Source organism: Phyllobates terribilis, unplaced genomic scaffold (assembly GCF_046119375.1).
Source record: "Phyllobates terribilis strain yellow unplaced genomic scaffold, ASM4611937v1 Scaffold_12__6_contigs__length_324123572, whole genome shotgun sequence".
NCBI lineage: Eukaryota > Metazoa > Chordata > Amphibia > Anura > Dendrobatidae > Phyllobates > Phyllobates terribilis.
The window spans coordinates 45,670,253-45,681,394 of record NW_027362772.1 but is presented as its reverse complement, the minus strand read 5'-3'; positions in this window follow the sequence as shown (position 1 = coordinate 45,681,394).

Sequence of the window (11,142 nt, the reverse complement as noted above, 5' to 3'; positions counted from 1 at the left end):
CTCGTCTCTTCCGAGAGGCATTAAAACCATCTTGTTAAGCTACCGTGACCTCCACCACTTTTCCAAGGGGCATTAAAACCATCTTGTTAAGCTACTGTGACCTTCACACTTTTCCAAGGGGCATGAAAACCATCTTGTTAAGCTACTGAAACCTCCACGTCTCTTCCAAGGGGCATTAAAACTGTCTTTTTAAGCTACTGCGACCTCCACCACTTTTCCAAGGGGCATTAAAACCATTTTGTTAAGCTACTGTGACCTCCACCACTTTTGCAAGGGGCATTAAAACCATCTTGTTAAGCTACTGCGACCTCCGCGTGTCTTCGGAGGGGCATTAAAACCGTCTTGTTAAGCTAGTGGGACCTCCACGTCTCTTCTGAGGGGCATTTAAACCTTCTTATTAAGCTACTGTGAACGACACCACTATTCCAAGGAGCATTAAAACCATCTTGTTAAGCTACTGCAACCTCAACGTCTCTTCCGAGGGGCATTAAAACCATCTTGTTAAGCTACTGCGACCTCCACGTCTCTTCCGAGGGGCATTAAAACTGTCATGTTAAGCTACTGTGACCTCCACCACTTTTTCAAGGGGCATTAAACCATCTTGTTAAGCTACTGCGACCTCTTCGTCTCTTCCAAGGGGCATTAAAACCGTCTTGTTAAGCTACTGTGACCTCCACCACATTTTCAAGGGGCATTAAAACTGTCTTGTTAAGCTACTGCGACCTCCACGTCTCTTCCGAGTGGCATTAAAACCATCTTTTTAAGCTACTGGGACCTCCACGTCTCTTTCGAGGGGCATTAAAAGCATCTTGTTAAACCACTCCGAACTCCACAGCTCTTCCAAGGGGCATTGAAATGTTTGTTTTTAACTTAAACTAACCTCCACGACTCTTCGAACGGGCATTGCATTTCATCCTAATTTTTGGCATCTTTCGCTTGGAAAGCATAGGCAAAGACTATGGGAGACCCACTCCCCAATAATGGGAATAATGTTTTTAAGATACTGTACTGCATGGCTCTTGTAAGCAGCATTGCAAGTTCCTCCATCCTAATTTTTGGCAGCTTTTTCTTGGAAGGCATATTCAAAGACTATGGGAGAGCCTCTCCCCAATAATGGGAATAATGTTTGTAATATGCTGTACTGCATGGCTCTTGTAAGGAGCATTGCAAGTTCCTCCATCCTAATTTTTGGCAACTTTTGCTTGGAAGACATAGGCAAAGACTAACCTCCATGACTCTTCGAAAGGGCTTTGCATTTCATCCTAATTTTTGCAAGTTCCTCCGTCCTAATTTTTGGCATCTTTTGCTTGGAAGGCACAGGCAAAGACTATGGGAGACCCCCTCCCCACTCCCCAATAATGTGAATAATGTTTTTAAGATGCTGTACTGCATGGATCTTGTAAGGGGCATTGTAAGTTCACCTGTCCTAATTTTGACAGCTTTTGCTTGGAAGGCACAGGCAAAGACTATGGGAGACCCACTCCCTAATAATGGGAATAATGTTTTTAACATGCTGTACTACATGGCTCTTGTAGGGGGCATTGCAAGTTCCTCCGTCCTAATTTTTGGCCGCGTTTGCTTGGAAGGCATAGGCAAAGACTATGGGAGACCCACTCCCCAATGATGGGAATAATGTTTTAAATATGCTGTACTGCATGGCTCTTGTAAGGGGCAATGCAAATTCCTCCGTCCTAATTTTTGGCAGCTTTTGCTTGGAAGGCATAGGCAAAGACTATGGGAGACCCACTCCCAAATAATGGGAATAATGTTGCTAAGATGCTGTACTGTATGGCTCTTGAAAGGGGCATTAAAACTGTCTTTTTAAGCTACTGCTACCTCCACGACTCTTTCATTGGGCATTGCATTTCCTCCTAATTTTTGTCAGCTTTTGCTTTTCAATTCATAGGCGAACACTAAGGGAGACTCACTCCCCAATAATGCGTAGAAGGTTTTTAGTACGCTGTAATCCACGTCTGTTTCAAGGGGCATTGCAGTTCCTCATAATTTTTGGAAAGAATTCAAATCACAGCTTATGCAATCAGTGCACAGGAGACCCAGTTGCTATAAATGGAAAAAATGGTTTAGTTAACACTAGGACTACTGGACTCGTGACCCCGCCTAGAACTACTGAAAGGAGTCATTTTGACTCCTTGCTTGTTTTCGTTTATTTTTAGAGTTTCATTTGTGGTTATTTATTAATAATTATATTTTTTGTAATGTATTATTATTGTGAGATCCAACAGTAATGCTTTTGATTGTTTTTTTTCTGCTTTTCTTATTTTTCTACAGAAAATAACAATAATTATAATAGAAGTTTTTCAAACATTTTTTTTTATTCAAGTGCACACATATAAACAACAACTGAAGAACAAAAAGCAGAGAAAATGTAGGTGGAGGAGCATAAAAATGAAAATATGGCGCAGAATTCACCTTCTAAACATTTGGTGTTTCGCATTTTAGGCATTGCCTTTGATTTATGGCAGTACATTGCCCACACAAAGACTTACCACAAGTCTTACAATTTCCGACAGTTCTATTTTTCTTGCACTTTTCTTTGATCTGGCAAAATTTTGTTTGAACCATCTCTTCTGAGCATGTAGAAACTTGGTACGTGGAACCCTTTTCCCTATCTGTGACATAAGGACCACTCAACTCTCTCACAAGCGTTTGCAAAAATGCCTTGCGTGACATTTTTTGGTGGGTAATCTCCTTGAATATTATCCATGCATTTATACCCGCAAAGTCTAAGGCATTTTCAAATGCATGAACAGGCCATCTCCTTGTGCATGTTCGTGTGGTATATTTTCGTGCCATCTGATCCACTACATCTACTCCATATTTTGTTTCATTGTAAAACTTTACCGTTTCTGGAGTTTTTTTAGCGGAATCAGACGCAACAACAACATCTGGATGGACGGAACTCAAAATGACAACATTTTTGTTGGGCTTTCCTTGATTTACTGTAAGTGTAAAATTGTCTTCATTTCTAAACACTTTAGTGTTGTACAATTCCTCTTTCATGGATTTTATTTCTTTAGGCACTTCTCGCCTTATCTTGTTCAGTGTTCCCACGATGGTTGTTCCTTTGCTTTTTAGCTGTTTAGCTAATTTTACTGAAGTAAAATAATTATCGGTTGTAACATTGCGACCTTTTTTCAAAAACGGGTCCAATAACTTCATTACCACATGGTCAGCTAAACGGTCCTCAGCACGGCGTGTGTCATCTTTGCCTAGATAAGGGAAGCCATTTGCCAGATATTTGCTCCTCTTATCAACAGCTAGCCAAAATTTGTGGCCATATTTATCTGGTTTGGAAGGCATGTACTGCGTGAATGGACACCTAGTTTTGCTTGGGAAAAGTTGCTCATCCACCATTATGTATGGGCCAGGTTTGTAACACGCAATACAATTTTCAATAAACCTGTCCCACACAGTAGAAAATAGAGCAAACTTGTCCGTTTGCAGTCTCTCCGATCGAGTAGATTTCTCATCAAATCTGAGAAACCTCATAATTTCAACAAAGCGGTCCCTAGACATTGTCGCTTTGCAAAACGGTATTCCCCAGTCATTACACCAAATACTGCTAATCGAGTGATGGTTCGTGCCAGATATTCCACGAGCATAGAATATCGCAATGAATGCATCTAGCTCCTCATCAGATAGAGTTTGTTCAGCATTACACAGTAATACAAGCAGGTAAAACACAAGGAAAATGTGAAAAGTTGACATGTAAATTGAACTACATCTATATGAACATCAGGGTAAATAAGACAGAGTGAAAAAATTATGCACAAAACTTTATAGCAACATTTAGTGACAAAAGGACCTCAAAATATAGTAGGGAGTCAAAATGACTCCCTTCAGTAGTTCTTGGTAAATTTTGAAAAAAACGCGCAGATTTTTCACCAAAATTATTTATTCTCACAAAATCTTTTTTCACATCATATTTGAGGAAAAGTCACCGAGTTTCAAGCCGGAATTCTGAAAAATGTAGTCACAGAAGAGAAATAAAAAACGAAAGGAGTCAAAATGACTCCATCAGTAGTTCTAGTTTTAAGGCCCTCTGACCTCCATGTCACTTCCAAGGGTCATTGGAGTGCCTCTAAATTTTTGGTAGGCATTGCACTCACTGTATGCCCTATAACTTTGTAGCCAAACTGCTCCTTTTGGTACAGAAACATATCCTACAAGACATGTGTGGTTGACTGGCCTGATATTGATGTGAATGGTCCCTGTTCCTTCTGCTCTTTCTCCTATGCCACCTCCTCATCCATCATTCATCACTTGAAGCTTTGTTTTTATGAGAGTCTTAGAACTGGGATAGTAGCAGGAAAACATCCAGCAATCCTCGGTGGAGGCAGGATATGCGCCAAAACGCTGACCACCTCAGGCCTAGCCGCTACTACATATATGCACTTGCATTCCAAGAAAACAAAGCAAATGCTAACTTGTATCATCATCATGCTCCTCACCTTGGCACTCTCAACTCCCCTGATGGAGAAGCCAGAGCCCTCCGGAGGAGTCTGGTTCTCTGGTGGGCTCCTCGAATGCTGCCCTAAAGCAGGCCAGGCTAAGGAAAGTGTGTGGGAAGGTAACAGGAGAAATAGGGGCGGCTGGGGACCGCTTATGGACACCTGGTCGCCCCCTTGCGGCTAGGGACCGAGCGTGGACACCTCGCTTCCGAAGCAGCCATGAGGTAGTGGCCAGCTTCGGCCTGCTTCAAACTAAAAGGCCCCATTTCAAGTGAAAGTTAGCAGTATGGTATTGCAGCCTGCGGGTGGGTGGCTGGTTGGCTGCATATTTGCGATTTCATTGCAAGGAATGGGGGAGGTACAATTGAACACTGCCCTCGAACAAGGACTTGCACGGGGATAGTTGCAAGTCTGCTTCTTCTGATGCGGCAGGGATCACTTCAGATGTGCACACTTTTAGGCAGTGACCTGGGTGTCAGAGATGCTTCCAGGCGTCTTCCCTATGCAGTTCCTATGTCTTTTCAGCACTGTATGCATGTGTCACACAGTACATGGCCAGATAATATTGCAAAATGTTAAAATGACATTTCCCGGTGAATGCATTTGTCACAGTTGAAAGCAATACAAAAGTGCAAAAACGCATAAAAAATGCTACTTGTGAACATAGCCCAAGGTGGGGAGGAGTATTTTTTTGGGTTATTTATTTTACCTTATACACAAGTCTTTACCCTGGAAAGGAACTTCCTTAACATATTTCACAGGAAAGCAGTTTCAGTTTCGTTTTTGAACGTTTTATTGTGAGCCCTTAAAAGTGGCTTAATACCTCTGACCACGTTGTTGACAGCAGTGACCTGGGGGTCAGAAATGCTTCCTGGTGCGATGCCCATGCTGTCCCCATGTCATTTGAGCACTGTCGTTTTTGGGCACTTGCTAGACTTTTAAAAGACTGGGGGGGTGCCGCCGCAATAATGCTCGGGTCTCCCATAGACTAACATTGGGCTCGTTGCTCATGTCTTGCACACGAGTATCACAGTGAGCTCGGCCCGAGCTTCGAGCACCCAAGCATTTTAGTGCTCGCTCAACACTAGTTATTTCCATTTGCACTCTTTTACACTAGCTGATTTCCTGCTATATTCATTATAATTGTCTGTTTCTAGGTTGATATTATGTGACTTTTATTTAGTGAGTTATATTTATGGAGTTTGCAATTGTTTGGCAACTTTACATTTTTTTTCTTTTTAAATAAAAACAGTCCGTTCATTTAGGGTTAAAACTGAGTTTTCTGAGACTCTGGACTCATGTGTAATTGAGCTTCTGAAGAGGTGATGTCGGTGGACGGCTACTTTCTCCATATGCCTTAAAAGTTTTTCCATTTCAACATTGTATTATGCTATGAATAAGGATCTACGTATCCGAAATGCGTAAGCCTCTGTACGCTTTTATTTGCACTATGGTCTCATGTTTTTAATTTTTTCAAAATAAAGGCAATTTTTTAAGTCAATTTCACGAGTTGCTGGATAACCACCCTTTCATCACTGCCTAATATCTACCAGACGGGGATCTTTACAATCCGAGCACCGTGCCTCATGCGAAAGTGGACAGAGCAGACTGACCAAGGGGAGTTGAAATATTTTTTCTACATTACCTCATCCTCCTCAGCCTCCTCTTCAGCCTCCATCTTCAAAATGACCACATAAGTCACAAGCTGGAAGCACTGCCTCGGCCAAGTGGCAAAAGGCTGTGCTGAAGCTAATATGCTATGGTGAAAAACCGCACAATGCTGAAGAGTTGTGGACAGCTCTGAAAGAGCAGGCAGATATGTGGCTCACACCGCTTACCCTACAGCCAGGCAAGGTCGTGTATGACAATGGTCAGAACCTGGTGGCGGCTCTGAGGCAAGGCAAGCTCACACACGTACCATGCCTGGCGCATGTGCTTAACCTCGTTGTTCAGCGGTTTCTAAAATCCTACCCGGAGCTGCCGGATCTGCTTGTTAAAGTACGCTGCCTGTGTGCCCATTTTAGAAATTCAACTACAGCTTCCTCCGACTTTGCCATGCTTCAGCAGCCTTTGCAGTATCCGGCTCACAGACTGGTGTGTGATGTCGCCATGCATTGGAACGCTACACTGCAGATGTTGGGAAGGATTTGTGAGCAGAAGAGGGCAGTTGTTGAGTACCAGCATCAACAATGCAATCGGTATTCAGTTCAGACTCCACACATAAGACCTCAGGAGTGGACATAGATGTCAGACATATGTACCATCCTCCAAAACTTTGAAGACTCCACCAAGATGGTGAGTGGCGATGAAGAAATAATTAGCATCATCATCCCGCTTCTCTATCTACTGAAATTCTCTCTGCTCAAGAACAAAGAGGATGCATTGCAGGCGGTGCACGATGAGATGGAGCAAGGAACCATACAATGTGATTACACACAGCCTAGCCTCATCTCATCCCATTATGGAATGGGTGACAATGAGGAAGAGGAGGAGGAGGAGGAAGAACAGGAGCTAGTTTCATGCGCTATAGACGGTACTACCTGCACAGCTGTCATACCGTCTGTTCAGCATGGATGGCCTGAGGACAGAGAGGAGGAGGAGGAGGAGGAGAGCATGGCCAGTTGTCCTCTTAGTAGGGACACGGAAGTCTTGCCTGTTAGCAGTCTGGCACGCATGGCTGAGTTTATGTTACGCTGCCTTTCCCATGACCCTCGCGTTCTCAAAATTTTGGATGAGAGTCATTACTGGTTGGTGACACTTGTAGACCCACGCCAAAAGGAGAACTTTATATCTCTTATTCCTGAGGCGGACAGGTCTACAAAAATTGGGTAGTACCAGAAGGCCCTTGTTGCAGAACTATTAAAAAAATTCTCATCTGAAAACTCTGGCGGCAAAGGTCACAGTTCATTGGACAACCAAGAACTACAGGCGAGAGAGACACAACTCCAATCCAGCTGAGGCAGGGGAACAATTTCAAAGTTCTGGGAGAGTTTTCTCAGACCCTCCCATCCCACAGGCCCTGGAGTGCGGGGTACTCTCACAAGGAGTGCAAAGTTTGGGAAGATGCTGAGGGAGTATCTTTCCGACCGTACCAACATTCTACATAATTTCTTTGTGCCTTATAATTATTGGGTATCCAAGCTGAATACGTGGAATGAACTGGCTCTGTATGCCTTGGAGGTCCTGGCCTGCCCTTCCGCTAGGGTTTTTTCAGAGCGGATTTTTAGTCCTGCTGGTGGAATTATAACTGATAAGCGCATCTGCATGTCAACTGAAAATGCTGACAGACTGACTGTTATAAAGAAGAACAAGAGCTGGATTGGGCCAGATTTCCCAACACCACCGAATGATAGCAGCGTAACATAAACTCAAAACCAGTGTCTTTTCTTGGGAGGTATATTCTCATGCACCTTTACACACCGACACGTGGGTATATGCTTCCTGATTTTGTCTATTTGCTCTTTTCCTCCTCCTTCTCCTCATCCTCATCCTCAACCACCATATCACCAGGGTGACCGTGGTCCGTGATGCAACACCCACATTATTTTTTTAAAGGGTGATTATGATGCCCGTAAACAACATTTTAATGCAGTATGTTCATGTATACCCCCCAGGAATAAATGTTTGTCAGCCCATACACTTAGTGCATGGGCATTACAAGTATAGAAGACCCACTCCATTCAAATGGGAACATTTTTTTATGAGGCCCTCCTCTACGTCTCTTCCAAGGGGCATTGGAATGCTTCCCAATTTTTGGCAGCCCTTGCATTCACTGTATAGTCCAACACTATGGGAGACCCACTTCCTAATAATGGGACTCTTTTTTCATGAGGCCCTCCTCCACGACTCTTCCAAGGTGCATTGGAGTGCCTCCAAATTTTTGGCAACCCTTGCATTCACTGCATAGGCAAACAGAATGGGAAGCCCACTTCCTAATAATGGGAACATGGAAGAAAAATGTAGGTCAGAGGGCCTCCAGAAAACTATGTTCCCATTATTAGGAAGTGGGCTTCCATTCTGTTTGCCTATGCAGTGAATGCAAGGGTTGCCAAAAATTATTTGGAGGCACTCCAATGCCCCTTGGAAGAAAAATGTAGGTCAGAGGGCCTCCAGAAAACTAAGGGGCATTCGAGTGCCACCAGATTTTTGGCAACCCTTGTATTTACTGCATAGGCAAACACAATGGGAGGCCTACTTCCTAATAATGGGAACATTGTTTTCAGGAGGCCCTCCTCTATGTCTCTTCAAAGAGGTATTGGGGTGCATCCAAATTTTCAAAGGGGTATTGGTGTGCGTTCAAATAACAATGCAATATGCAATAACAGTATAGGAGACCCACTCTTTAGTAATGGGAACAACAAAGCATAGCCGGCTGATGGCTCTCTAATTATAGTGAGGGCCAACTGCTGGCCCTTTAAGAATAGTAAATACTGCCTGATGGCCCTATAAAAATAGGCTTTGTGACTTTCAGAGTTCCTCCTTCATAAATGAAACAGGATGTGTCTGATCATGTCTCACACACCACATAGCCAAATAAGGTTATAAAATGTTAAAATGACATTTCCTGGTGAATACATTTGTCACGGTTGAAAGCAATGCAAAAGTGCAAAAACGCACCCAAATCGCTACGTGTGAACATAGCTCAAGGTGTGGAGGAGTATTTTTATTTTTGGTTATTTATTTTGCTTTATACACAAGTCATTACTCTGGAAAGGATGTTCCTTAACATATTTTTCAGGAAAATCCATTTTGGTTTTGTTTTCGTATGTTTTATTGTGAGTCCGTAAAAGTGGCGTAATACCTCTGACAACATTGTTGACCATTTGAGCACTGTTCCCATAGACTTGGGCAATTTTTAGGCCCTCTGCAAACCACTGGGGGGAAGCCGCCTGAAAAATGCTCGAGCTTCCCATAGATTTACATTTGGCTCGTTGCTCGGGTCGAGCACCCGAGTTTTCCAATGTGCTCAACCTGAGCAACGAGCACCAAAGCATTTTATTGCTTGCCCCTCACTAGTAACTAGGTCTTGTCATAATTTCTGCACTAAACTTCAAGTCACTGAATTATAATTAGAGATGAGCGAATGTTTTGCAGTTTGGGTTTGGCGAATAAACCCAAACATCAAAAAAATGTCAAACCCGCAGCCGCTCCTGATCATGTGCACATACCCTTAAAAGCGATGTCCCACGTTTTTTTTTTCAAATATCTTTGTTTAGTTCCAAAAACCATTCATTGCTGTACAAAAACGCAAAAATCGCATGCAAAAAACACACCAAAAACTCTGCAGCAAAGTGAATGAGAAACGTGAAGTGTCATGCACACACTGAGTATTTTTGACTTGCAGATTTGGTGCAGAAAATCACAGTAAAACCTCAGCAAAAAACACAGGAAATAACTCGCATTAAAATTGTGGCAAAAAACGCAGGCCATAAAAAGCATCAAAATTGTGGTAAACCGTGGTAAACTGCGGTAAAACCATGGAATAAATGCAGGCAATAACACGCAACAAAACCATGGCAAAATTGCGGTAAAACCACAGCAAAAATGCAGACAATAACAAGGATCAAAATCTCGGTAAAATTGCTATAAAACTGTGGCAAAAAACACAGGCAATAACAAGCATCAAATAGCGGTAAAATGGCGGTAAAATGGCGGAAAAAACGCAGGCAATAACATACATCAAAATCGCAGTAAAATCACGACAAAATCATGGCAAAATAGCGGGCAATAAAACACATCAAAATCGCGATAAAATTGCAGCAAAAACAAAATGTGTGAACATAGCCCTATTCTGCAAAAACATATGCAAAGAACAAAATCCTGATTTAAAAAAACAATATGGGTGCGTGAGATATTTGTAAACTTTTAGACTTTGCTGGTACTTTAAAACGCAGCTGCAAATGTGCATAAAAAAAGCACAGAAAAAAAGCATTGCATTTCTTTCTGCAGCAAATCCTAATGTCTTGACAGGAAGGTTTGTTCAGGATTTTTCTTGCTTTTTTGCTGCATTTTTTTTCACTGTCCTTTTGTTTCTTTATGCTTTAACTTAAAGTTCAGTGAAAAAAAAAATCTTATCAGGTTTTGGCACCAAAAATGCTGAAAAAACTGACCTGCATTTTTGGTGCTTTTTTCCCAGCTTTTTTTTCACCACCCACTAATTCCAATGGGTGAAAAATGCTGAAAAAACGCTGGAAGAAGTGACATATTCCCACATTGCGTTTTTTCAGCATTTTTTTGGGGTGCTTTTTTATTCTAATTTTCTGCTGCATTTTACAGTACCAGCAAAGTCTTTGAGATTCCAGAAATCTCATACACACATCTTGGGTTTTTTATCAGGATTTTGTACTTTGCATGTTTTTTTGCAGAATAGAGCTATGTTCATACATTCCATTTTTGCCACAATTTTACATCAATATTGATGCTTTTTATGGCCTGCATTTTTGTCGCGATATTGATGCATTTTTTCAATGCATTCAATGCACAGAGAATTGACATGCTGAAGATTATTCTCTATTTTGGCTTCTGATGCATTCTGCATGCACTGAAGAAACGTAGGCAAAAAACGCGGCAAAAATTCATAGGGAATTGACATGCTGAAGATTATTTTCTGCACCAAATCTGCAAGTCAAAAAATACACAGCGTGTGCATAACACTTAACGTTTCTCATTC